Below are 25,758 nucleotides of genomic sequence, written 5' to 3'. Positions count from 1 at the left end.
CATTGAAGGTGTCTGTTTAATACCAAGCGATGACTGCCCTGACTGTCACTCTCCGGGAGATGTTGTGCTTAGGTGCCCTCCTGGGCTTTTCAGACGATCAAGCGGTGGCATATGGCTGCGATAAACAAATGCCTCTAAAAATTCTCCGCGTTGCTATTGAAGCACTGGTCCTGCTGGACGTGCGACCCGTCACACCGCAGAGCAGGGAGAGCTTTTTGCCCAGCGCTGTCACTCTCCCAGCCGGCAGCTTTTGTGTGGCTCAGAGCTGTGGTAGAGCCCCAGACAAAGGAGAAAAGGATGTTTTAATAATAACCCTTTCTGCTGCTGATGGGAGCTGCCAGAAATCACCCTGGGGCTCCAGGCTGGAAGGGGACTAGTTTTGCCCTGGCTCTTGGACTCACAGCAAGTGCTGCTCGTTGGAAGTGATGCTTGGCTGGGGATGGAAGAAGGTGGGCATTGAAGAAGAGGGACAGGCCTGGGTTTGGGATTAATTAATATTGATCATAGAGGTGAGAGGGTACTGGACTTCTTTACCAGTTATCCAAATGGGCCATGATCCCCACATGGGGGTGCCTGGCTGGTTGGGCAGAGGGTAGATGGACAGAGACTTCTTGTCTGGGGACTTGTCTGTTGTGCACAGGAAACACATGAGGTGGGATCTAGCTGGGGAAAATGTGGGTTTAGATGCTGGGCCATAACAAGAGCACATGGGAAGACTTTTGTTTCTGCCTGGTTTTCTTCATTCAACATCTCACCTGTTTTCTTCTCTCTTCTCTACTGTCTCCTGGTTTCCTGCTTCTCATGTTAGTTAGCACTGCAGTTCTGAAGCCTCTCCTTCTTCTCCCCTCCCACCACCAGGACCTGTCCAAGAAAGGCCTGGAGCTCTGCATGGATTTTTGTGCTCTTCTCATCTTTGCTAGAGCCTCAGCTTGCCCAGGAGGTGGGCTGCGAAAGGACAGAACTCAGCAGTGCTTTCTTGTCCTGCCAGTGATGAATGTCCTTGTGCTTGATTTCCTCATTCTAAGGCACACATCAGCTTCAGGGCCAAGCTTTCCACTGGTGTGCATGTGATAATTTTTGGAGTAAGCATTGACCATATGAGAGTATTTAATGGCTTGTTGCAGTACTGGAAAGGGATCCTGTTCCTTCTAGTCTTACCCTTCAAAAGTCAATCTGGTCACATACTCCTGCTGCTGAGGGGTTTGTGTGGCTCTGGGGGGGGGGGGGAGTGAAGGGGTCCTAGCCTGTGTATTTGTTGCATTATTTATTGCAGGCACACCTATGGGGCCATGCAGCCTCTGTACCTCTAGGTCAGGGCAATGATGTCCCAGGAAAACCACTGCTTGGAGGTCACTGAGGTACTTAGCGCTTAGGTTCTGCTCTCTTATTTATTTTCCAGATGAGTTGGTTCTGTAGCATGAGAATAAAAATATTAAAAGCGTTGAGGCACAGTGTATAGGTTGTGTTTTTACAGAAAGATCAGGTTTTGCCTTATTTGAATTTTTTTTTTTATTTTTAATAAAAATGAAATTCCAAATGACTTTACTTTCAAAGTAAATGTTTATTTCTTAACACTTATTTGGGGGCAGTGGGTGAACATTTTGACTTTTGGAGCTTATGTGCCTTTTGATTTTTTTCCCCAACTTCCTTCTTGGACACTGTGTTCTTTGAAGAAAATCTCAGATTTTTCAGTGCCATCATTTTTCTGTAGATTCCATTATTATTTTTTTCATTTTTTTTTCACTTCATGGTGCCAAGGGAGAAAGAGAAGGGATTGCGTGTTTTAAAGTAAAATTAGTTCTGATTTCAAAATAACATTTTGTCAGTGTGGAAATGAAAAAGAAAATTTGCTTCCTTCTTTTGAGGTAGCTTTAATATTCTTTGGACAAGGGAGGAGGGAGAAGGGAGCGATGGAGTCAATCCCCTGTTTCAGCTAGTCCAAAGTAATCTCTCATTCTTATAAATATTTCAGCAGTTTTCAGTCACTCTTAAAGCATTATGTTTTGGCCAGGTATTTGAGATTTATAAGGGATGTAACATAAATTAATTTCCAACCACAGTCATCTATATTATGTCACCTACTCAATCATAGGCACAGGAGAGATACTGACCCAGGGCTCCAGCAACTTCTTTCCAGGGCAAGTAACAAAGTCATCTCTAAATCTTTCAAACTCTTTTCCTTTTCCTGTTGGTTGGGAGAATAACCTCATCTGTGCTGTGAGATCTCATTACGCTTCCAGGTAAGTGAAGTCTATGAAGCCAAGAGAGATGCAGTGCTTGGTCCAGTGCTTTTTATCAATTCATTTTTTACTTTTTTTAAATAAGTAAATGAAATCAACCTCTGTGTAGAACAAGGTGTAGGTAGGTAGGTAGCTGGTGGAGGAGCTCAGCCCCTCGTCCTTGGCTGAGGTGGTGTTGCCTGGGAGCTGGGCAAGGGGGTCCTTGGGAGATGATACGGCTGATGAGTACATGTTCTTGGAAGACTGGCACGTGTCCTGCCTGCAAACACAAAGCAAGGAGCAGTGCTGTGAGCTGACCCAGCTCACAATACTTGCTTCAGACATAATGCTTGATTTACCATTTGGGTTTGTCTAGTTTTATCTTCTAGCTGCTGCTGGTTCTCGCTGTTCCTTCCTGTGTAAGCAGAAACCTGTCTAATGTTTGAGATCTTTGCTACTGGAAGTTGTTAAATTGCCGTCCCCCACGACTCACTTTTTTTGATAAAGTAACTTGTACTCCTCTTGGTCCCTCACAGCAAGGCATTTTTTCTGCTTCCTATGGTGGTTTTTGTAATTCTCTCCAGCATTATCTCCGAGTACTACTTAGGATCCTTTGAAAAACGTATTTGTGAAAGCTGTTATCAGCATACTAGCATCGGTCTCACTAGTGCAGTCTGAAGTTGCAAGACAACTTCTCCATCCCTTTGCCTTTGACTAAAGACTGACTGCCTATATGATAGACGCCACTGACTGTATCCTTCTCTGGGAGATCAGTTACTTCTTTATCAGAAAATAACTCTTTTTGGAGTGCTTTGCTTTCTTTGTTCTTTCTCGTTGCAGAGACTCCCTCTCGCTTTTCCCTGCAGCCGTCCTCCCACAGCTGGTAGGTAGATCTGTCCTGATTTGTTTGTTCTTTGGTGCATACCTTTGTGTGTGCCTCTGTTAAAGTGTTTGGTTTGCACAGGCCCAGAGTACCAGGAGGTCTGCAAAGCTCTGTGGGACCTCCCGCTGAATTGCTGTCTGCTGCTCCGTCAGCCTTTGTGTTGCTTAGTCGCAGGAATTTTATTCTGCCTTCCCGAGCAGCACTGGAAACATTGACTGGTATCAGGTAATACCTGTCCCCCTGGAGCCCTACAACAAACAGCCTTTTTGGATGCTAATTCCCCGTGCTTCCATCTATCTAGTTCTGATTTCAGCTCTTTGACTTCTTCCCTCTTTTCTCAGTCTCAGATTGATGACTGCTTTCCAGCAGTTGTGGAAGAAGCAGGAGATGGTGTGAGAAGGTCTGGGGAATGAAAGGGGTGAATGGGGAAAATGTTGATTTTGCAGGTAGTAGGCACAGTATCTGTGTGTACACATATACATATTACAATGCGGAGCATAAAAGCATAAAGTCTCCTTTAGCACAGCCTGTAATCCTATTAGAAGGATTACTCTGTTGTCCTAGGCTATCTGATCGTGGTAAGAACTCATTTAGGTCAGCTGTTTAGGAAATATACACACAAGAAAAAAAAAATTAAATAAGCCTCTTGCTGTATTTCAGAGGGATCGACGAGCTCCTTTCAGACATTCTCTGTGCTACTGATTACATCCTTGCTTTTGTAGTTTCTCTGCATTCCTCTTAAACCCTTATGTAAATGACTTGCTTTCAGCTTTTTACTTCTGACGGCAGATGTTGGATAGACGGTGTGGTAGCTAGACCCCAGGTATTTCCAGACCTTGAAAGGATTAGAGTTTTAAATACTAAAGTACTTTGGTTTTTGCTCTCCCTCTGTGTGCTTGTGCACATTATAACTTTGAGAGTAAGGGTATGGGCAGGCCTGATTTGTGGGCAGAACTTAATGAAAGCTAAATCTGGTCTGGCAGGGCCCCAATCAGTTTAATCCCTGGTCTGCTGATTATCAGCAACGTTATAATTTAATTTGAAGCCTCTGTATTTCGAAGGTCAGTGAAGCACTCCCATGTTCTCATTTGTGGAGCACGGTGGCAGTTGGTTCAAGTGCCTGCCTTCCTCGGCACTCCAGCAGAGCCAGGTATTAAACAGAGGAATACTTAAAGCAGTTGACCAAACAAAGCAGCTGGACACAGAAACATAATTACACAGCCAGGTAGGAAGCCCTTCACGTTAGGAAAAGCATGGTGGGAACCTTCACCTCCCAGTCTGGAATAAAGCCACATCTGTCCCAGGCTTCACATTGTATTTCACTGCCCCTATCCAAATCTTTACTGCAGAGCAGGGAGGGAGATGTGTATAAAAAAAAAAAAAAATCTCACCTTTTGCTGCCAAAACACAGTCCACTCACAAGGGACTCCATTCTGGTTGTTGGCTGAGTCTGCGTTGAGCAGTTGAGCTCTTTCTTTCCATCACGTTGAGCTCTTTCTTTTCATCCAGAGGGACGTGCTGTCAGTGCACACATACAGGTGTGAATCCCTGCATGTAAGGGATGTAGGATGTGAAGTTCTCCAGCAATCGGAGGGTTCTGCCTGCAGCCCAGCAGGGCTTTGAGGAGATCCACTTTGCTGTATCTGTGCAGGAGCTCCAGATGTCTGGCAGGCCAGTGTGGATTGTGTCTTTCCAAGCTGCTGCACATACTGTAATCCTAATATTTCTGCAGGAAGCAGCTAGATCAACTGTGCAACATGTGTCTGTGAGGTTGGGCCCTTCCAGAAAGCACCAGACATGGTGTGAATGTGCTACTGTGGATCAAACAGATGCTCTGCAGCAGCTCCGCTCCTCCACAGGCACTTTGCCCTTCTGCAAGTGAAGTGCTTTGCCCAAAGTCTTCTCTTCTCCTGTGTTGGGATCTGAGCAACAAGATCTGAGATCTTGTTCTCTCATACTGGCCTGGGATGTTGAAATAGAAGAGTTTTTGGTGAGGTGATGGGAAGTGAGAGGCTTCCATGACCACAGAAATTAAGCTATAGCAGTAGACTTTCTTCATCGGGAGACGTCAGATTATAGTGGTAGGTATTTCTCGTTCGTATTGATGAGCAGGGCCCTTCCAGAAAGCCCTCAGGACATTTTGGTACATTGGATGTGAAGGGGAAGGAGTGGGCTCCTACAAGCCACCATCGATTTTCTTTGACAGTTGTTAAGGCTCATGGCTTCTTGGATATCTGGGCAATTCTTACACCATCCTTGGTCTTGCTTTGTCCTCCAAGACAGGACAGCAATTTTTTCACCCTTTCCTTCACCTCTTCGCTAAGGTCTCCTTTGCTGGATTCTGGCTCAATGATCCTTGTTAATTCATGCTCTGCCAACACTTCTTTTAGCTAACTGTGCTTTAAGAGAGGATGTTTTTACTGCCAGATACCTGCTCCCTCCTCTGCATTTCCAGTGGAGTGCTGGTGACATCCAGTGTCTAGTTTGGCTTATCACTGGCATGCGAGTGTGTCCTATGCTCATATCCCCAGGGGATGATATAGATCTAAAGACTTGTTTTCCCCCTCAGCTACTCTGTCTTTGAATGAGGAATCATGCACCATGTTGGAGGTGTTTGTGACATCTGTAATTCCACAAGAAGAAAAAGGAACCTCTGGGGCCAGAACTCCTAGGAAAAGCTGTCTTTAAAAGGAGAGGCAACTGTGTGCAAAGAGAAATGAGAACTGAGAAGCAAATCACAGCTTCCATTGGAGATAATGAGAATCTCAGATAGTAACACATGTAACTTACTGAGGCCAGAGCGGTCCCGTCTCTCCGTTCCCCAGAGGGAGGCTTAGTGCTTTGTAATACTCGCAGGGTCACCGCTTTCTTTCCCTTTCTGAAAGCAGCACTGGCCCTGCAGGAAGGGGGCTGGAAAAAGGTGCAGAAGAAATGCCAAGGGCCAGCAGCCCAGGCGGCTCTCCACTTGCTGCTTTGTAGCTGCCTGGGGCTCACACGGAGGGACTCTGTTTTCACAGCCTGACAGGGAAGGAGGACCATCCCCAAAGCCCAAATACTGAGCTCTCAGTTGGGATTCGCGCTGCTGAGAAGGACTTTGCTGAAGCACTGCTGGTGGGAGGTCTGGTACAAGCCTGCCCCAAGTACTCCAGAGGGGTAAAGCAAGCTAAAGCCAATATTTATCCTCATCCCTACTTTCCACCCCATTTAGCTAGCTGGGACAAACACAAGATTTCCTCCCATGGAGTTTCCTGAAGCTGTAGAGTCATTCCCTGAGAGAGTAAACAGAAGCCCTGGCTGCTTGGGTCATTAAACACAGGACAAAGCACAGGGGAGCGATCTGTCACTGGTGGGCTAGGAGAGAGAGCAAATGGACCTTTCCATCCCTAACTGCTGTGATTTTCTTCACTCCTCATTTCCTTTATGACATCCAGCCCTGAGTGTAGTTGCTGTTCCTGCAGCTGTGTGCCCAACCTCGGGGGCAGAACATGCTGCTGCTTTTGTTCCCAGCATCCTCACTCCCATTTCACACATCTTAGGAGAAAATAGCCTTTTCTCAGCAGGGCTCGAGCGTCCTGGCATGGTGTTGGGTGCAAGAGAAGCTTCTGAAATTCAGCTTTAGACTTCAGCAATTTACAGATACCTGAACTGTAAATGGCGGGCCTGGCTGTAAAGAAATGGAAGTCTGCTGCACATTGACTAACTTGGGATGGGCTGTGCCTCTCCTTGCTTTGAAGAAAACTTGAGATGAAGGCAAGTGATTTCATCCCCGAGAGTGTGAAGGGGCCCTGGACTGTGCTGCCAAAACCTGGTGCAGCAGGACCTATTCTGTAGCTCCACGTCCCAAGTCTCCAGGATCCCTGCTGCTGCCAGAAGAGCAGAGGACGAATGCGTTAGCCTGCTCAAGACCAGAGCCAGCTGACTCCCAGCAGGATGGTTTCCCCATCTTCTAGCTCTGATGATCTTAGTTTATGCTGTTTGTTTTCCTTAATTGAATATTTTATAAATTAACATGATCTCTGCATAGTGTTTATCTTTCTCTCTGTGAGCCTTTATGGCCAAGATAGCCTGGAGTAGACTAATTAAAACACTGAACCATGACTGTACCCCCAGCCAAAGAGCAAGAAGACCATATAATGTATGTGGTGCTGATACAGATCTGGGAGCTGGCGAAGCAGAGCACCAGAAGATCTGTCTGCCCATCAGTCTTACTTAAGAAGCCTTTTCTATTCATTGCTGTGGAGGCCTGTCTCTTCTCCGCCTTAAGTGGATGCTAAGATTAGGAGCCTCTGGGTGAACATCATCCTCCCAGATACCGGTGCTGCCAACGATGCAGTCAGGTACTTCTGCAGATGTTAGTGGAAAGCGTGAGCAAAACTGCACACCGTTACTGCCTGGAAGGACTCTTTTTCTCTGCACTTTATTGGTGAGCACTGCCTTGAGAAGCAGATCAGGTTGTCTTCATTGCCCCATAAATGACATGTTCATGCTTATCTCACTAGCCAGAGACAAGCCTGAACTGCAGCTTTCCCAACCCTAGGTGCCTTGAGAGCTGCCACCGCGGGGCTGGAGGCGTAGGAGTTAAGGCTCCTACATTCAGCTCGGAGGCAGTCTTAAAGGGACTTTTCAGAAGGCTGCCTCCTTCCTTTACAGGCCTTTTTTTCACTATTGTTCTCTCAAGATAAAGAACTTGGCTCAGTAACGGAGTAAGCCAAGCACTGTTTTATTGCTACCAGCTGAATAGTAAAAAGCCAAGCATAACCTGTTTGCTATTGTGCAGTGGTTAAAATCCAGCTCGGTACTTTGCATTCCAAGACATTCTGCCTCATCCTTTTTCATAGATTCCCTTGCAAGCAGTAAAAATATCTTGCAAACGACTTACGCCCAGCCACAGAAGCCCCCATGTAAATATGCTGGTGCTCAATTACAGAGGGGAAGTGACTGCACAGCAGCAGCTATAGGAATCTTTGTTTAATTTAAATGAAGCAATCTCTTTCCACATCCGTAAAGGCACTCTAAAGTTAACCTCAGACTGCAGGCTGGTTACCTGCACAAATGAAATCAGATCATAGCCATGTTGGTGTTAATGCCTTCGGTCTTAGCTGAACAAAAGCTTCCTCTGGGCATGGTCTTTTAAAATGTTTGTGGTTGCTGTCTGCACTCATATACATCTACAAGCATCTGGCCCCTTAGCTGTGTAACCAGAGGTAGGTTCCTGACTTGCTGGGTATCAAAGCTCGCTCAGGAGATTAGTTCTTTCCCATCTGTGGTCATTACACCATGTTACTGTGCTGAACCTTGTTGTTTTGGCAGCAAGTGCCTTCCTTTGTGGGATGGCAAAGTGTGTTCTGGAATTAAGCTTGCACTGAGAACCTGCACAAACGAGACCTGGAGGAGGCTGGAAGTAGAAGCTCTGCAGGGAAACAAGGACACAGCCCTGGGCCAGCTGCTTTGAGCCTTATTCCTGTTAGGCTGAAGGCTCATTACAGGAGGAGCAGACCAAAGTTGTGATGGATGAAAGGCACCCAGTGAATTAAGGTGGTGAGTGCTGTGGAGCTTAAATTCATTCTTTGCCCTCCCCCATGTGCTTACAGTCTCTTCTGAAGACCCTCAACATAGATTGATGGGTACAAATCCTCTGCCCTGCATTATCCTCTTCTCCTTTGGCTTGATTTCCAGTACAAATGTGGCTTCTGACTCTCTTTTCCATTTACCAGGATTGACTATAAGTGAATCTTCTTGTAAGATCAGCTCCAGTCCACTTTCCTGCTTGTCCTTTCCCTCAACCATATTGCTGTTTGAGCTGAGCTTTTATTACTTCTGACAGCCAGGGTTGTAGTCTCTGCAGAATGGCTTCTCTAACACTTGCAAACTCTCTGCCAAAATTAGCTATTCTCAGATTTAACCTCCAGTTCCAGACACAGATTTTCAGTATCCTTGGCCAATGCTCTCATTCCTGCCATAGCTCACCTCACCAGCACCAGAAGCAGCCCAACTGGTCTTATTGCTTCAATCTGACCCCACTCTCTGCCTTTAAAACACAACAAACCAGAAACCTCCCCAGACACCACCAGTGCTGCCACTAATGAGTGAAGCTACTGGTAAGGAAATATTTTTTTTTCTAGTATGAGAAACTCATTGCATTTGTAGTTTTATAACTCACGTAAAACAAAGTGGAAGAGCTGGAAGTATGGCTCCAAGCAGGGATTGAGCAGTTTGGCTCCTCACGGTCTGATCCCAGCAAGATGCATTTCTGACTGTCATTTTTTTCTTCCAGAGACTCTGGGAACCATTGGAAAAGGGTTTGTAGGGCTGGATCCCTCCTGTGCTTGGAGGAGCACAGGAGAGACGTTCAGGATGTCTCCATAAGATGTATGGAGGTGACAACCGCTGGGGCTTTCAGAGCTTATTCCACCCCAAGGTTTGGGCTGTGAGGGCTAAAGGTGATGGTAAGATCCCAGGCTTTTTAGTTCTCACCAGTTCCTTATGTAGATAGGGAAAGTTTGGGCAATCTTGCTGTGGTGCTGTCATTAGCACACTTTTGTTTCAAATTAATTAAAACCAAGGATGAGATTCCCAAACTCATTTAACTTCTTAATCTTTGTTCTCCAGGGACTGACAGTGCAAAAAAAACACAGCTGAGGACCCAATGTGTCCTTTAGAAAGTGATGAAACGCAGTTAATCCTAGTTATATCAAAAGAAAAGTAAATTCCCATTTGAAAAAAATTTCTTTTTTCCCTGTGCATTTTCCCCTCTCTCTTTTTCCATACAAGAACTTTCTTGTCCAGGCAGGTTGGGAGATATTTGTAGTCCTGATTGTTTAAATATTAATCTGTACTTTAAGATTTGTTTGTATGTGTGAAAGAGAGAGACAAGTGCGGTGGAATCTTACAAATGTGCTTTCTACCCACCGGATAGAGCTGCTGCAGAGTGTGCAGTGATGTTAGTCAAAGCCAGGGATGTGATATGCTTTGACAGGACCAGTCTATTATGGGTTTCAGAAGTACTAACCTGCAGCAGGCCCACGTTATTAGTTGGATGCGTGGGGCCTGAGTTTACCTAAAATCCATTCATTACTGTTCCTAACCTGGAAAAAAATAATTATTTTTTGAGCTGAAAGCCTTTGCAGAAATTGTATCTGTGTTGTGTAAGGGAGGGTGCTTCGTCTGTAAAGGCAGAAAGCAGAGGGCAGGCTGAGAGGGTGGGCTTCCAGGGTGCTGGCTCTGAAGAGGCGTAGGCACATTTTATTCTGCAAGAGAAATGTGTGAGTTGAGCGGTATGTAAATCTAGATTAAAACTCTGCTTTTTCCCCTCTCCAAATAGCCTTCCACGTAGCTGGTTATTATTTTGAAGCAATTTTGCTCTCTGATGATTCAGTGAGGGAAGCTGCTGAAACAAAACAGAAGTGAATTGCAGAATAGTTAATATTGCAGAACGGTATAGGAGGCACACATCATCTCTGGTTTTTGGGTCTCAATCCTCACTCAAGGCAGTTAACCCTCATCCAGCCAGGGAAAAGACGTGCAGCATCTGTGAACTAGCTGTTCACTCATGCTCGAGCACTGAATATGGAGGACATGTTACAAAATATTTGCAAACAAGCTCTAAGAAGTAAAAATTCATAAATGGTCTGGTGAAAACATTTGAATAATGTATAAATAAGATAGAGGGAGGACAATTTATGTAGAGGAAAAACAGGCGCAATTTTTCACTGCGCATTTATTTATCTTCCCTTAATTGGCGTTTTCCACTAAGGCAGAACATCAGGCTGGAAAAAAAAAAAAATGCCCCAAGACCTGAGATTTTTGATGCCATGGTAGCAGTGCTTTTGGGGACAGGGAGCTGACCAAGCCCAGTAGCACAGAGCATGCCGCTCTGGCAACATTGGGCTGGTGCTGTGGGGTGTGCTGGAGCTGCACTGGAGGATGTTTTCATAGCACCTGCCCACGGTCTGCTCAGCTACGTCCCACAGAAATCTTGCACTTTCACACACGGTTTTTGTGGGTATGCAGTTCTTCTAAGTAGACGTGAATGATGGAGGGAAGGAGCATTTCCTCAGAGAGCAGCAAGTTAATTAATGGCTCCAAAGCACATTACTATAGCAAGGAGTTGATGCGTTAGAAATTGCTTCCAACCACTGACTGAAGGTTATATCAGTGTGCCGTGGACCTTGCATATATGCCAATGGTTTTCTTCATCTTTGGTGAACATCTCAAGCTGAAATTGGAAGTCAGACCTTTAAAACAAGTGAGCACAGAAACCGCGCTCCTGGAGCATTTGAAATAAAACCTGCAGTTACTGCATCTGATCTGTACATCTAAATGGGTTCTGGCGAAGCCTTTAGAGCTCTGGAGAAGCCTTTCCAAATGGATATGAGTCATATACCACTTAATCATTTAGATACTAATGAAGATTGTTTGTTTGTGAGATCTTCTCCTTTTCTGTAAATTAAGTTGGCTTTTTTGGGAAAGGCAAGTGTTGGCTTTGCTGTGATATGTAGCTGGTCTGCAGCTGCTTGTTAAAACCAAGCTGTTCTTCTTTGTGTCTGTATCATTGAGAATCACCATCAGGCTTCCTGTGATGGAAGTGCCTTCCATTTAAGATGAGAAGTCATGAGGTGGAGGGGAGACTTCAAGGGGAGAGGAAAGGGAAAAGTAGAAAGGAAGCATGTCCTAATTTTGGCTGGGAGCTGGGCTTATGCATCTGTTTGAATGAGAGCACAAATTTGCTGATCAGACTCACTGCACTAATTTAACTGCACCATTCTCCTGCTCAGCTGTTGCATGCTGCTGAGGGAGATGGTGAGGTGTACGGGCATTGAGGAGGTGTACATCTCCTTTGCGGTGTTTGTGTTTCATTCTGCCTCATTTGTGATATTTTCCTTGGAAATAAAGTTATTTCCACTGTGTAGGCTTTTGCTTTTGCTTTCTCTGTTTAACAAACATTAATTTTATACTCTGAATCCTATGGAGAATCACAGTCCACCTGAAATCAGAGATGACTTGAAAATTGTATTAATGAAGGCAATTGCCTTCCTTTTAGCTATGCAGCTAGAAATTCCAGGCAATTTCTTGATACCTGAACAAATCATGGTGCCTCATTCTACTTTATTCAAATAAAAATCAACTCCTTTTGCAATGCTAAAGAAGGTTTGGTTTACTCCCAAAAATAAGAAGGAATAAATCTAATTAACACATAGGCTTCTGGATGGAGTAAGCTGAACTGGAAACATGCAGGAGAAGGGGAGGGCAAAGATGTGTTTAAGGCAGTGAGGTCAGCACAAAAATTGGCTGGATGCCTCCTCCCAGAGGCTTCCCCAGAAGACAGGACTTCAGGAGAATCAGGCATACAGTAGCCACGCTGCAATTAGAGGGAATCCCGTGCACCTGCTTGAGGCTCTAATGGGTGGATGACTTGTATCATGTGTCTTGGTTTTCATTTCTTGTGAGTAACGTTTGCCATATGAAGGTTTTCATATCTTGGGATGAAGGCACCTGCAGTTTTAGACCTTCAGGACCTTCTGTACCTTTTATCTTCGATTTGATTTCATCTCATCTTTCTAGTAGCCTTTGATTTCCCAAGTGAATTAAAGTTCCAAATGTCATATTTCTGAGGATTGGCATAAAAGGGGTTTTAAAAGGGCTTATTCTGGAGCACTACGAACCACACGCATCCAGCATTGAACAGCTCCCAGATGTGGCAGATTCATTTAATTGCTGAAATCAGAGATGTTGGGAATGGATTTCATCTGAAAGTCTGATCTCCTAAAGTAAAAGGCATAGGACAACATTTGCTCATCCCCTGGAGATGCTGCCAGAAGTCTGTCTCTGATTAGCAATGTTAATGGAGTATTAACATAAGCCATGCCAGGAAGGGAAACTGTAGAACACATTATCATCAGGAGAGCCAGCTGTGTATAGGCGTGTAAAGATGATGATGAATGTAGTTTGTGGCTTGGGAAGCCGGCTGCTGAACTGCTCCATCCCCTAATCCAGAAGAAACGAAGTGGGGTTGAACAGGCCAGCTTGCTCTTCTCCATGCCACTGCACTAAAGAGGGATGGAACAGGGAAAGAGTAGAACAGATGTTGTCTTCATAGGAACAGGGAGATGAAGGGGACTTCCCAGCTGAGTCAAGACTTCTGCTGTCACAAGTTGAATATTTTTTGGCCTAGCTCCAACTTTCAGCTGTTCAAGATCTTGCCTTTTGTTGCCTCTGTGGAAGGACGATCCAGGGTCTAAATATTCTGATGGCTCTAAACATCTCCAGAAGTACTTTGTACTATTTATTCTAATTTCGTACATTCCTTAACCCCCCCCCCCCCCTTGGCTCAGAGCCTGTGAATGGTCTGAGAGTGAGGCTCAGAGATATTGTAAAGATACTCATTTCCTTTATTCTTCATAGGCAAATATGGGTCATACAAATCCTCACAGGCTTGCTCCACCACATCACAGAATCACAGAATGAGATTGGAAGAGACCTTAAAACCCACCCAGTTCTAGCCCCCTGCCATGGGCAGGGACAGCTCCCACTAGATCAGGTTGCCCAAAGCCCCATTCAGCCTGGCTTTGAACACCTCCAGAGATGGGGCATCCACAGCTTCCCTGGACAGCCTGTGCCTGTGCCTCACCACTCTCATAACAAAATTTTTTTCTTCCTTATATCTACTCTAAATCTATTCTTTTATTTTAAAGCCATTACCTCTTGTCCTATCACTACACTCTATTTCCTGCTTTCCTGTGGGTCTCCTCTAGGTACTGGAAGGCTGCTACAAGGTCTCCCCAGAACCTTCTCTTCTCCAGGTTGAACACCCCCAATTACCTCAACCTCTCTTCACAGGAGAGGTTCCTCAGTCCTCTGATCATCCTCGTACATCTACATCCCTAACAGTCTCTGTATTGCCAGATGACACCATTTGTTTCTCTGGACTAGTGCTTGAAATCTGGAGCCTTCAAGCTGTTAAACTCAGTACATCAGATCCATTGTTTATAAATTGTGTTTCTACTTCTCCATGTGAAGAGAGCAGCGAGCTCTAGATCAGCAATACGTAGAGCTCTGAAGCAAAGTGCTTATGCTTTAATGTGGCAGAGCCAACAGGCACTTTGCAAGTGAGCAAGATAGTGCTAAATCCTACTGACACAAGCTTGTTTTCATGGCTTCCTGATGGAGCTACACATTTCACCCATTGACCTTTTTGACATTTTCCTGGTTTCCCTCCTGCAGGAGTACTTCAGCAGTAAAGTGCCATACTCTGCTGAACAAACTTGGCATCTCGTCAAGCTGACTTATTTGGTATGTATTTACACTTGTAGACTTTAGTACTCTCCTGGCAATTGAGCTTCCTTCCTGCCTACATAAATATGATTTCATTATTAGCTTTGTTTAGCTTTGTTTAGTTGTTGTTCTGCATCTGCGTGCTTTCCTTTTCAAAGCTGCCGAAGAGTTGCAGGTGTTGATCTTGATTTGTGCCCAAAGAAACCTGAACTCCATACCCCACCTGCTAGCTCTGATAATAAGCAGCACTCTTGACCTCTTACCTAAAACAAATCATAAAACTTCACCCTATTTTCTTTTCCTTTGAGGAGCCCAAACTTCTGTTAGAACTACAGCCTATGGTTTTGTTTCTTCTCAGAAAAAATGTATTCAGTGTCTCTCAAAGCTAATTTTCTGCCTTTTCTGTTTCCTATGTTCAGACCTGTATTTACAGAAGACAACCCAAGACAGGGAGGTTGACTTTGCACAAATGGTCCCAGAATACTTAGAATTCATCTTTTTTAAATTCTCATGAAGTGCAGGGAGAGATGTTATAAGCATAATCTGGACAGAGATCAAAATCAAAGATGAAAACCTTATTTCCGCTAGAAATGCTGTCTATTTGAGCAGGTTAGATGAAAGACGCAGGAACGTTCTCGCATGATTTGCTCATAACATTGTGCTGGCCCTCCAAAGGGGTGAGCAATCTATGCTCCCATTGAAAGTAACGTATGTCTATGTTCGTCAGGCTTTGTTGGGTACAGGCAATGGCATCCTAAATGTCTCCTAGAAGTTGAGGTAACTTTGAGGGAAATTTTCCTGCATATTTCTTGGAACTAATTTCTACTTCAAATCCTAGAACTGTGTTTGAACTAAAGCGTTTCTGCTAGGGGAGAAGAAAACAAAACAAAACAACAACAACGACAACAAAAAAAGCAACAGCAACACAACAACAACAAAAATTAAAAAATAAAACACCACAAATCTCGCTTCACCAGGCTGGGACCTGGGTCTATAGCAGATGGAGCGGCTGCTGGAATAAGGGTAGATTTGTTTTTTTCTCCTGGGTGGGGGCTGACAGGAAAGGTTTCATGAGATGGAAGAGAGTCAAAGAAAGAAAGTGAAACCAAGCAGTCAATTTGCTAGCTGCAATCTTTGATCTGTGGCTGTCTGCAAACAGAATGGGAGCTCTGTGATTAGATGTACATGCTCATTATATGTTGTACTCTCCAAGCAGGCATTGTACATACAGCACAATGTATTCCGCTTCCTTCTGCCCAAATATCTTTTTTCATCTATATTGCATTAAGACCTTGAGGCCTATCATCGGGGAAAGAAAAAATACAATTTTCTTATTGTACAATGCATTTCATTCCCAGCTGCTGTATTAAATTTATTCTTATTTGAAGTGGTGTCTGTGAGTATAAATCATTTAAGTTTATATGTTTTTGTTGCTGCGGCAACAGTTTGACTAATTGAATTCCAAAGTGTCTCTCTCTATTTCAAAGCTATGATAAAGGGCACACACGTTCTTAGCAGCAGAAGCCTGAAGCGAGAGGCAGGGGACAGGCAGCCCTGACAAAAAGACATGTCCTACATCTCCCCTGCATGGGCTTACTGGTGCCACCCTTGGCAATCAGTGGGGAGGAGGGCGAGGGCTGCGGAGGAGTTACCGCTACCTGCAAGCTCCCACTGAATGCAGTGCTCAGAAATGCAGTCAATGTCCTTAGCAGGATGGAGGAGGCATGGAAAAGAAGTGACTGAGGCTTTGGGAAGGTCACGATTTCTCTCTCTGTCTCAGTGTTCCCTATCATTTATCAGTTCCCAATAGACCTGAAGTACTGGAGTACTTCATGGTTTTAGACATGCCCATGCTATGTTAAGCCCATCTTCTTTCCATAGGGACTTCGTTTGAGCTCCTGGGGCTTGTCTGCTAGCTGGGATCACACATGTTCCCATGGTATTTCTTGCCCCGTCAGTTTTTAGGAGGAAAATGCTCCTCATAGCTATGGCAGAGGGATAGGGAATATCCTGGGCAGCTCCAAATTTCCCCTGTGGGACTTACAGGACAAATTCTACCCTGCTGTATGAATTTTTTCCAATTGTAAACTAGAGGTATGTGTTCCCCTAGACTGAGCCAGGAAGAGTGGAACACTAAAGATTGGCTCTTTGGAAGGGAATTTGTCCTGAGAGGATGGAAGAAAATTCCTTTCCAGGCAGAAATTTCCAGACAGGAACCAGCCCCTCTGTGCTATTCCCAGCTTGTTCTGGCCACTTCTCGTAGCCTAGAGAGAGCTCGTTTTTTGTGTTAATTATGTAGGTGTTTATTACGGCCACAAAATGTTAATAGACAGCCTAATGGAAATCATGCTGGCTAATGAGGAGCTCCTGAATACCTGCTGCTTTTCTCTGGGAATAACGGCAGCCACAATTTAACAGGAAATAGCTCCCCCCACTCCTGCCCTGTGCTTTTACCTTCTGATTACATCGTGCTGTTAATTTTGTCTGGAGCTCTGCGACCTGGGGGAAGGCCAGGACCTCTCTCTTCCATCTGCCCAGAGGGGACGGAGGGGTCTGCTTCCCTCTCTGGCTTTCTAAAGGGTAATCTGTGAAGGGTTTTACAGAGCTTGAAAAGGTTACTGCGTGTGCCTGAGCTGAGGGTGGCAGGAATGAAGTACAGGGAGCCCTGATGGACTCGCTCCTTCCTTTGCCTGCCTGCCCCCAGGGGATGCTGTCAGATGCGGGGCATATGCTGCAGACTGACAGCCCTGTTGTAGGCAGCCTCAGCTGCTGTTTATTTTGGTGTGGTTTTATTCGCAGCCCCATTAGATGCTCCACCAGCCACTGCATGCTCCTGTAATCACCTCGCATAGACAAATAGCAGGAACCTGCAACAGGCACTGGAAGGGGGCAGAATGGGGTGATTCCTAGGTAGTTTGTTCAGATGGTAAGGGTTTTTTGTTTGCTTCTTTATTTGCTTTTTAATGTATTTCCAAAGATTTCTATTACATAAGTGCTTTAAATCAATAATAAAAGGAAACTTTGTCCATCAGGCTGGCTAGCCGCAGCTAACGAGGTTAAAATGCAAACTGTCAGCCTCTGGTTTGTTTTGCTGATGTAGAGAAGGGAAAGGGAGCTGTCTGAGGAGGGGTGAGGCTGCAGCCTAAATGTGGGGCTCAGAAAGGAGCAGAAACGAGTAACTAGTGTGGCATTTATAGAGAAAAGAGCAGGCTAAATCTGGGCTCTTGTTGAACAAGAACAGGAGCAGGCAGAAGAGTGGTGGGTGGGAGTATCAGGGTGTACGTGTGCATGCTGGGTTGGGAGGAGTGTTGCACTGGGAGGAGGCTGGTGGGAAGACGCCTGTGTGATGGGTTGGCATGGGATGTGTATTCTCATGGGAGAAAGGAGGCTTCATCCATTGGAGATACTGAAAAGCTGTGTAGCGGAAGCTGTATAAAAAAAAAATAAAAAAGTAAAAAAATAAGACTGTTCACCAGGCAATATAGGAACTCCCAACTGGGACAAAGTTTCACAGTTTTTCCCTTGTGGGCAGAAATTTTCTGCTTCTGTCTCTGCATGCCAAAAATAAAATATATAAAAAAATGCAGTCTCACTGCTGCTGAAAGAGCCAAACAGTTCTCTTGCAGGCCATATTAGTGAACAGTTGTGAAAACACCACGTTTCCTTGTGAAGGTGGGATTTCTCAGTAGTGAAGAGCTGCAAACGAGGCAACTTGCAGGGGTCCATACGGAGTTGCTGATAGGAAACCAACACCAGGCTCTTGGCAGTGTTTCAGAAGGGGGCTTTCGGGAAACAGCAGAAAAGCAGTTCAAAAGGTTGGTTCTTGGTAATACATAATGCCATAAAAGTAGCGTCTGAACATCTTCTGTTACCTGGACGCTGGTACCCGGATCCTGTCAAGTGATTTCTCCAGCATCCATTGTGCCTGCTTTGAGTATAACAGGTTGTGCAGATTATTTTATGATCAATAAATATCCAGGCAGACACTGTGAAATTCCAATCAGAAAAATTTACAGCATTAAGGCAGATATTGTATAGCAGGATATAAATAAATAGAAATTGTCAGTCAAATTCCTGGCAGCTAGAGTGTGGTGTCAGTTGCAGTAAATTAAGCGTTACTTCACAAATCACCGTTATGGTTTTGCCCAGTAAGTGTATCTGTGAAAAAGCTTTTTTTTTCAACTTGCAGTGGTAAAAAATCCTTTGCTCCTGGTTATTTCTGCATGAAACCAGTGTCAAGTCAAGGTGACAGTGGTGAATTGTGCCTTATTCCTCAATCTTGATTCCAGTCCCAAGATGTCCTCAGGGGTGTTGAGTTTAGGTGCTGAGCTCTACAAGAAACAAAAACCAACAACACAAGGAAGTTACTGAATCCTTTTTAGGTCAAGGAGGGCATTCTGCACTGTGGAGGGGGTTGCTTGATGTGGTGGTGTGGAGACCCACTGACAGAGGGGAGGAGCAGCATGGATTCTGTCTTCTCTACCAGCATGAAGTGAGCTGTGAAGGCTGTACCTGGGGGCAGGTGCGAAGAATAAATCAGATCAATAGTCAGACCTTCAGTTGCTGCACTTTGGACAATATTTCACCTATGGATTATTGCATTTTGTTTTAAGTATTATACTTGTTGGCCTGACACAAGCTCTAAAGCATCATCTGGAGGTTCCTGTGCTGTCGGGATGGCTGGAAAATGTGTTAATTTTCAGCATAGACTTTTGTGAATTAAAGCCGAATGTTCAGCATGGAACAGAAAGGAGAGGAGGACCAGCTAGTGGTAGTTTTGTACTTTATTTGAGAAGAGAGAGCTACATAAACTATGTCAGGAGGGTACAGGTCTACACACAGTTTCATCAATCAATAAATGGAGTTGTTAACGTAACACTGAGGATATGATACTTTGAAGAAGACATAGACACATGACCAAGGAATATTTACAGCTCTAACATACAATATATTTATATTTGAGAGAGAGATTCGTGTGCATCTGTGCGCACAGATACCCCTGTGTACACGTGGTGCACGCACGCGCACACGTAAATAGGTATAAAAGGCTTTAAAAAAAAAACTTACGTAATTCAAGAAATGAGTCTGCCTTTCATTTGCAGCAACTGACTATTTTTCAAGGTGGAAATGGTTCCAGTTTGTGGTGGTCTGGAGCGGAGGTTTCGCTTTGAAATCTCGGTTCTCCAGCGGTCGTTGGCTGAACCTGGAGCACGTCTCGGTGGTGTGGTGGTGGCAGGGGATGCGTGAGGTGCATGGAGGGGAGGGCAGCGGACGTATGGGGAGGACGGGGCACACGGCCTCAGGGCTGGGGCAGTAAGGTGAAGATGAAAAAAATGACCTTTGGTGATGCCATTAAATCATCCTTTATACTAAACATAAATTATCGACACAGTTTTAAAAAAATAATTTTCTGTTTCATTTCAAGGCTGGGGGGAGAGGAAGGGACAATGCAGGGCAGAAGGGAAGGGAAGATCTGGGGAGGGGAAATACCTCAGCACTTTAATAAAAGGTCCCTTGACCTCACTGCAAATCCTTAATTTTAAAAGTGTTCTTGTAATTCTGACTAACACTGTATCAGTCGTCCCCTTCCATGGTGGCAGTGTACTCGATGCACGTGGCGTGGCAGGTAGAGGATGCCTCTTCCTCTGAACTGGGGCCAGTGGAGGTGGGCTGGGCAGGCAGAGGTTGTGACCACCTTGCTCTTGCCAGTTTCTCCCTTGAGGGGTAACCTGGGTTGTTCCCAGAAGGGGAGAAGGGTGAGTTGTGATTTGGAGAAGGGGAGACTGCAGGATGGAAAAGGTTGAGAACCAGCAATTCAGTTGGCAAATAGGATACAAAGGATGCCAAAAAAAAAGCCCCAAACTAAGAAAACACATGTATTGGTACAAAAAATAAATAAATTAAAAAATAAATAGATTTAAAAAAAAAAAAAAAAAAGACCGTCAAAAAATCAATTCAGCAAGCATCACCAGAGGATTTGTTTTCTGCTCATGCAGACTTTCAGTGACATTAACAGAGATTAAAATAATCTGGTTTAAATAATAGTAACAACAAAATCTCTACCAAAATATCTTTCCTCTGGGATCTAGCCCCATCCCCCTCTTGTTGCCAGCTCTCCTGCCAGAGTGAGCTGTGGATCAGCACCTTCTGGGGCCAAGCCTGCCTGTGTGGCCGAAGGGCAGGTCAGCTAGGTGTAGGAGCAGTTTCCTGGATGTTAAATATACCCATGGCATTTTTTAGAGTGGTGTTTCTCCTAGTGACAAGAGTGCCAGCATGGGAAATGCCTGAGGGTGTGTACCCTCAATTTTACTTGAGGAAACCTTGCCTCCTTACCCGACACACAAGAGGCAGAGGGAGCTGTAGCACTTGCTGAAAGCTAAATCAATGTCAGTTGTTTGCCTGCACAAAAATCCTTTGTTTCTATTGAAATAACATATGTAAAGTAGCACTTTGTTAAGACAAGGTAAGGGAGAGGAAGGTTATTTAGAGTATTTATTTATTTATTTTTGTTCTGCTTTAAGCCTATCTATACGAAGCTCTCATGCAAGAAATTGCCTCCCAGTTTAGCTGAAAATTTAAAGGACACTTCTGGGAAAAAAAGAAAAAGGCAATTCTCTTTCACACAGGGAATTGGCTGGGTGTGGGGGCTGAGCAGGGCAAGTGAGGGATCTAAAACAAGACAACCTGTTCATACTGAAACCAGAGCAACCCAAGAGCAGAATAAACCCAGTGGAAATCATAGTATTTGTAAGGGTTTGTAGCAGAAAAGGTGGGCCTTTGTTTCTCCAAACCTTCAGCACTCATTCAGATGAGTACATCATTTTGTAGTGACTGCTTCCGCACATCCATAGCACTCTCCTGGTCAGAACTCTCTACTGCCTTACCACAGTGCATATATGACTTTTACTACTCTCACTATGGCTGACCCCTTACTGAGAATTGAGTCCTTGCCTATTTGCTTCATCTCCCCATGTCCCAGCAAGCTTCCTTCCTTCAGCACCATTTGCTCTCTGAGCCCCTTATTAAATCATCTTTGCAGTCCCCTGCAAGTTCTTCCTTCCTAGATGTCCCTAAGCATCAGAAAACTGGCCACAATTCCTTGCTTTCAGTATTGTTACTCACAAGTTTTGAGGTTCTGTGTCTCAGGCACCTCCCAGTCTTCACTTTCTCTGAGTGTCAGTCCAGATGTCCCATACTCATGACTGCAAATCACTGCTGGAGTATGTAGGGGAAAGGATATGGAGGAAGCTGTAGGAGAATGTATGTGCTGGGGAGGGAGGAAGAGCCCATCTTTCTGGCTTACCTTTCTATCCTTTCTTCCTCACCTTATGTTTTTCAGGGATGGAATTGGACCTTCATGTCCCTGTGCATAGCTTCTCTTAGTGAAATCCCAAGAATGCAGGCTGACCAAGGTGGATACTGAAGAACCTGCCTTCTCCTATACATGAGGTATAACTTCTTTTCTATTCAGAGCCGTGTCTGTTGATGCTTGCTCTTTCCTGCATAGCTTTTCATCTTTGGCTGACTCTTTTCTGACAGGTCTCCATTACACAGTAATGTGACTTTTTTATGGATTGATGTTGAAATGATTTTTAGGGGCTACAGTGTCATTTTTATGCCCCTTACTTTGAATTTTCCAGGAGATCTGCCTGTTGATTCGTTACAAACAGTAAATTTAGCTGATGGTCAAAGCTGAATCACATGAAATAAATACTCAATTTCTAAACTGCTAATGGTATAGTCTCTCTATATATGTCAGGCTGTCCCAATAGACTGGAAGATAAGAAAGTTTCACAGTCCAACTAAGAGACCGAACGTTCTAGGGTGGAACACGAGTGTGGGAAAAAAGTGGGGCAGAAGGTTTAATTCTAGCAGAAGAATTGTTCCCTCGTGTCGGATTGATTGTTTAGTGTTTTAACCCATCCTCCATCAATTGAAAACAGATACCGGTTACCCATTTTGTGTAGGAGGAAGGATGGGAGGGGAGAGGGACGGGGTGAGGCTGGTGGCCGCTGTCCCCGGTGCTGATCCCAGTCAGTGGGTCCATGGAAATTCTTGTCCAGGCAGCTGGTTTTCTTGTTCTTGAGTATTGAACCGGTTTGTCCTCACTGGGAATAGTATGTGCATCGAAGAAAGAGGGGTGGTTTTTTTTGTTGTTGTTTTTGTTTGTTTGTTTGTTTGTTTGTTTAAAAAAAGGACACCATCCAGCAGGATCTGGTCTCTCTCTTCTCTTCCTCTCCCAAATCTGCCTTTTACCTTAATTTCAGATTTCAAGGAGGCCATAAGGCAGGATTTGTCTTGTATTAGCAGAAGGAGACAAAGGAAATTAAAAGTGAGGGGAGGTTTGTAGGATAGAGATCTGCTCTTGTCTTGATGGCCAATGTTCTTTGTTGCCAGGGTGAATATTCTGATTCTCTTCTCATGTACAGCGGTGGATTTTCTTGTACTATAAACCAACCAATCTCTTTTCATATGCTGTGAGGTTTTTTTGTTTTGTTTTGTTTTTTGTTTTTCTTGTAGAATTTCTCTTCTTCTCTCCTGACATCCTGTTCCTAACATTACAGCGATCATCAGTATCCATGGCCTTCACTGACTTCAGACACAGTTGTGGGTGTTCAACCCCTTCAAGGTTTAGCCGGCTGTTGCACGGGAAGGTTTAGTTACACAGCAACAACAAATCACTCCTTTTCTGATTATTTCTATTGTTTCAGTCTAGCTACATGAGAAGAAGTCTGGACTCGAACAGATCCCAGCCGGAATCAATCCCAACCATCTCTCCAGCAATCAGAACAACCTGCTGGGGGCTGAGTAACAGCTGAATTCTTGGTGAGAGAAATTACAGGCATAAAAACAAAATCAAATAGACTCCTTGTGCTCATTCAACATTTCAAGGCATATTTATAGGTACTGCTGCATGGCATCTTAAATATCGCAGTTTAAAAAGAAACTGCATTACTCCTGTTGGGGAAAATAATTTTTCTGTTCTGTCACTTTCACTGTCTTTGCCCCTGATGAAAAAAAGAATAGAAATACACTGAATTAAATACCCATTCAGACCTTGCCGTCTCCTCTTTGAACTGTCTGGATACCTCAGAGATAGATCTGTGAAGATGAGAAGATCTAAAGGTCATCCGAAGGCCATCAAAACTGGTGTAGGAACATGAGAGCTGAACAATAAGCTGCTAATTAAAAGCTGGGGTTTTCTTGCTCTATGAAAGTAGGAAGGGCTTGGTATAGGCGAAGAGATGACCTTGCAGTCCAGCTCCTAGTTGAGTCACTTCCTTAGACTCCTGCATTGCATCCCTCTCTACCTGCTCCCAAGTCTCACTGTCAAGAAAAGCCCAAGAGAAATTTTACCACTGATGAAGATCCCTGCATAAGGGAGAGAAATCCACCCTATTCCACTTTTACTTTCAAGACAGAGAGACCCTAATTCTCATACTAGGTAAGCAGGAGGGAAAACCACACAAACCACAGCTTTGAGCTCCCTGCTGAGTGCATCAAAGTAGAAACAAGTTAACAGGACAGACTGATAGACAGCTTTTCCCTCTAGCCCATCGAAATCCTTTGAAAAGGTATGAACAAAAAAATAGGGTAAAAATTGGGGAGGGTGCTTTTTTACACTTTAAGAGGGAGAATATTCTTCCAAAATGTTCACAGAACTATTGAAAAATGGATCAGCTTTCATTATAGACATCTGAGGCAGAAGGTACATGGCTGACAAAGCTTGTGCTCTGTAATGGTTTGGGAGAAAAAAAAACATTTAGCAGATAATAGTATTTGCCTTGGGAACAGGAGTCAGGGAGCCTCAAGTGGGGAGGACTTTAGATACCGAACTAAAGCAGCAAACTTGCCATTGGTCAAGGACTTGAGGGAGCTAAACTCCTCTATCACATGCCTGAGACTCAAGTGCTCTGTAATCTCTGTGGCATAGACATCTAGGCACCATTGTGGACAGCACATGGCTGCTGAATGGTGAAAACAGATGACTGGGCAGAGCAAAACCAGAAGGCCTCAAATCACAATCACAAAAGTCAGCTCTTGAGATTAAACTGAGATTAAATCAACCCAGCCACCAGAAGGGTGTCACACAGCATTGCAGAAACACGACTTGCTACCAGACACAGGAGGGCTCTTGTAAAAAGCTCCATGCTCCCACTTCCCCCATGCCCCTTCCCACCTCCACACACACATACACGCTCTTCCATATACAGCAAAAAAATATCAAGGTTATGTGTTTCCTGAAATAAGGTTGACTGAATAGATACACTTACAGAGAATTCTTTGTAAAGCTATAGCAAAATGAGTAAGAGTGCATCGCTACCATGGGAAATAAAAAGAAAAGTAACCCAACTGCAATTCAGCCAGAATCATTCCAAACCCCAAAGGTTGGCCTCTTTTTTTTTTTTTTTTCTTTAATGTGTCTGACATTTTATGGCATCAATAATGCAAACAAAGAGGAAATCATATTTGCAGAACACTAATGCACGGATGTCTAAAGCGAAATACAATACTGATTACTTTTTAAATGAAGCCACCAGGTTTTGATGTGCTGTGGCGGTTAAATTGGTCCATCAAATTCCTTCCCCAGTCCAAAGCAACAGCTTGACCTTCTCTATAACCTTGGATAGCCTTCTCAGCTGCATTCTGATTGGGAATGGTAAATGTTAGTTTGAAGTGATCTTCCTTATGGTCCTGATTTCAGAAGTACCAGGAGCACACATCTGAAGCTGAGGGGAACGTCAGGCATGTCACCACTTCATAGTCTATTCAATGACTTTGACAAACATAACAATAAACCTACTACTAAGACCTGTTGGTGAAAGGATGGATAGGCTCTGAAAGAGATTTCCAGACGTACTAGTAAGATTTTGCCCTTATGGTTAGTGACTAATCTATTCTGCACCTGATAGCTGGTCTCTTGCTTAGACCTTTCTGCAGATGACTGCAGAGGAATGCCTGAGTTTGAAAATAAGTGTATGAATAAGAAGGTGTGGCAAAAACAAATACTTTCCTTTCCTCTTCCAGTTTTTTTAGATGTTAGTGGTTTGATTTTTTTTCATGAAAAAGTGGATTTCAGAGATGCATCTTGGATACCACAGGCAGGATTTTCTCTACACATAAGAGAGTGAAGAAGCTGTTGGGCTCCTGCCTCTTGCTGCTCAGCTCACTCTTCCAGCAAAAGACAAAAGGGCTTGGTTCTGGCCTCCGCTTCCAACCTAACAGTGGGAGCACTGAGTTCAGGAGTCAGGAGATTTATTTTGTAATGTCCTCTGACTTGCACTGAGTGAGCAGTGTGAACTTCTTTAATTTATGCAGTTCTGGTTTGGTAGACTGAGTTAATAGTGTGCCTGTGGGCTAGTGGGTAGGGTTGGATGCCATCGA

The 25,758-nt window shown here is 44.3% G+C and overlaps 1 long non-coding RNA gene across 1 annotated transcript in view; it reads left to right on the top strand.

Moving 5' to 3' along the window:
- Positions 1-23,213, top strand: part of LOC140003375 (uncharacterized) — a 37,700-nt gene extending 14,487 nt beyond the window's left edge. Inside the window, exons 2-3 of the long non-coding RNA XR_011811881.1 lie at positions 21,713-21,822; positions 23,085-23,213. This is a non-coding gene — a long non-coding RNA (uncharacterized lncRNA). The remainder of the gene's footprint in view (positions 1-21,712; positions 21,823-23,084) is intronic.
- Positions 23,214-25,758: the final 2,545 nt, after the last annotated feature.

This window comes from Anas platyrhynchos, chromosome 11, assembly GCF_047663525.1.
Source record: "Anas platyrhynchos isolate ZD024472 breed Pekin duck chromosome 11, IASCAAS_PekinDuck_T2T, whole genome shotgun sequence".
Classification (NCBI taxonomy): domain Eukaryota; kingdom Metazoa; phylum Chordata; class Aves; order Anseriformes; family Anatidae; genus Anas; species Anas platyrhynchos.
This window is presented reverse-complemented; position numbering and strand designations above follow the sequence as displayed.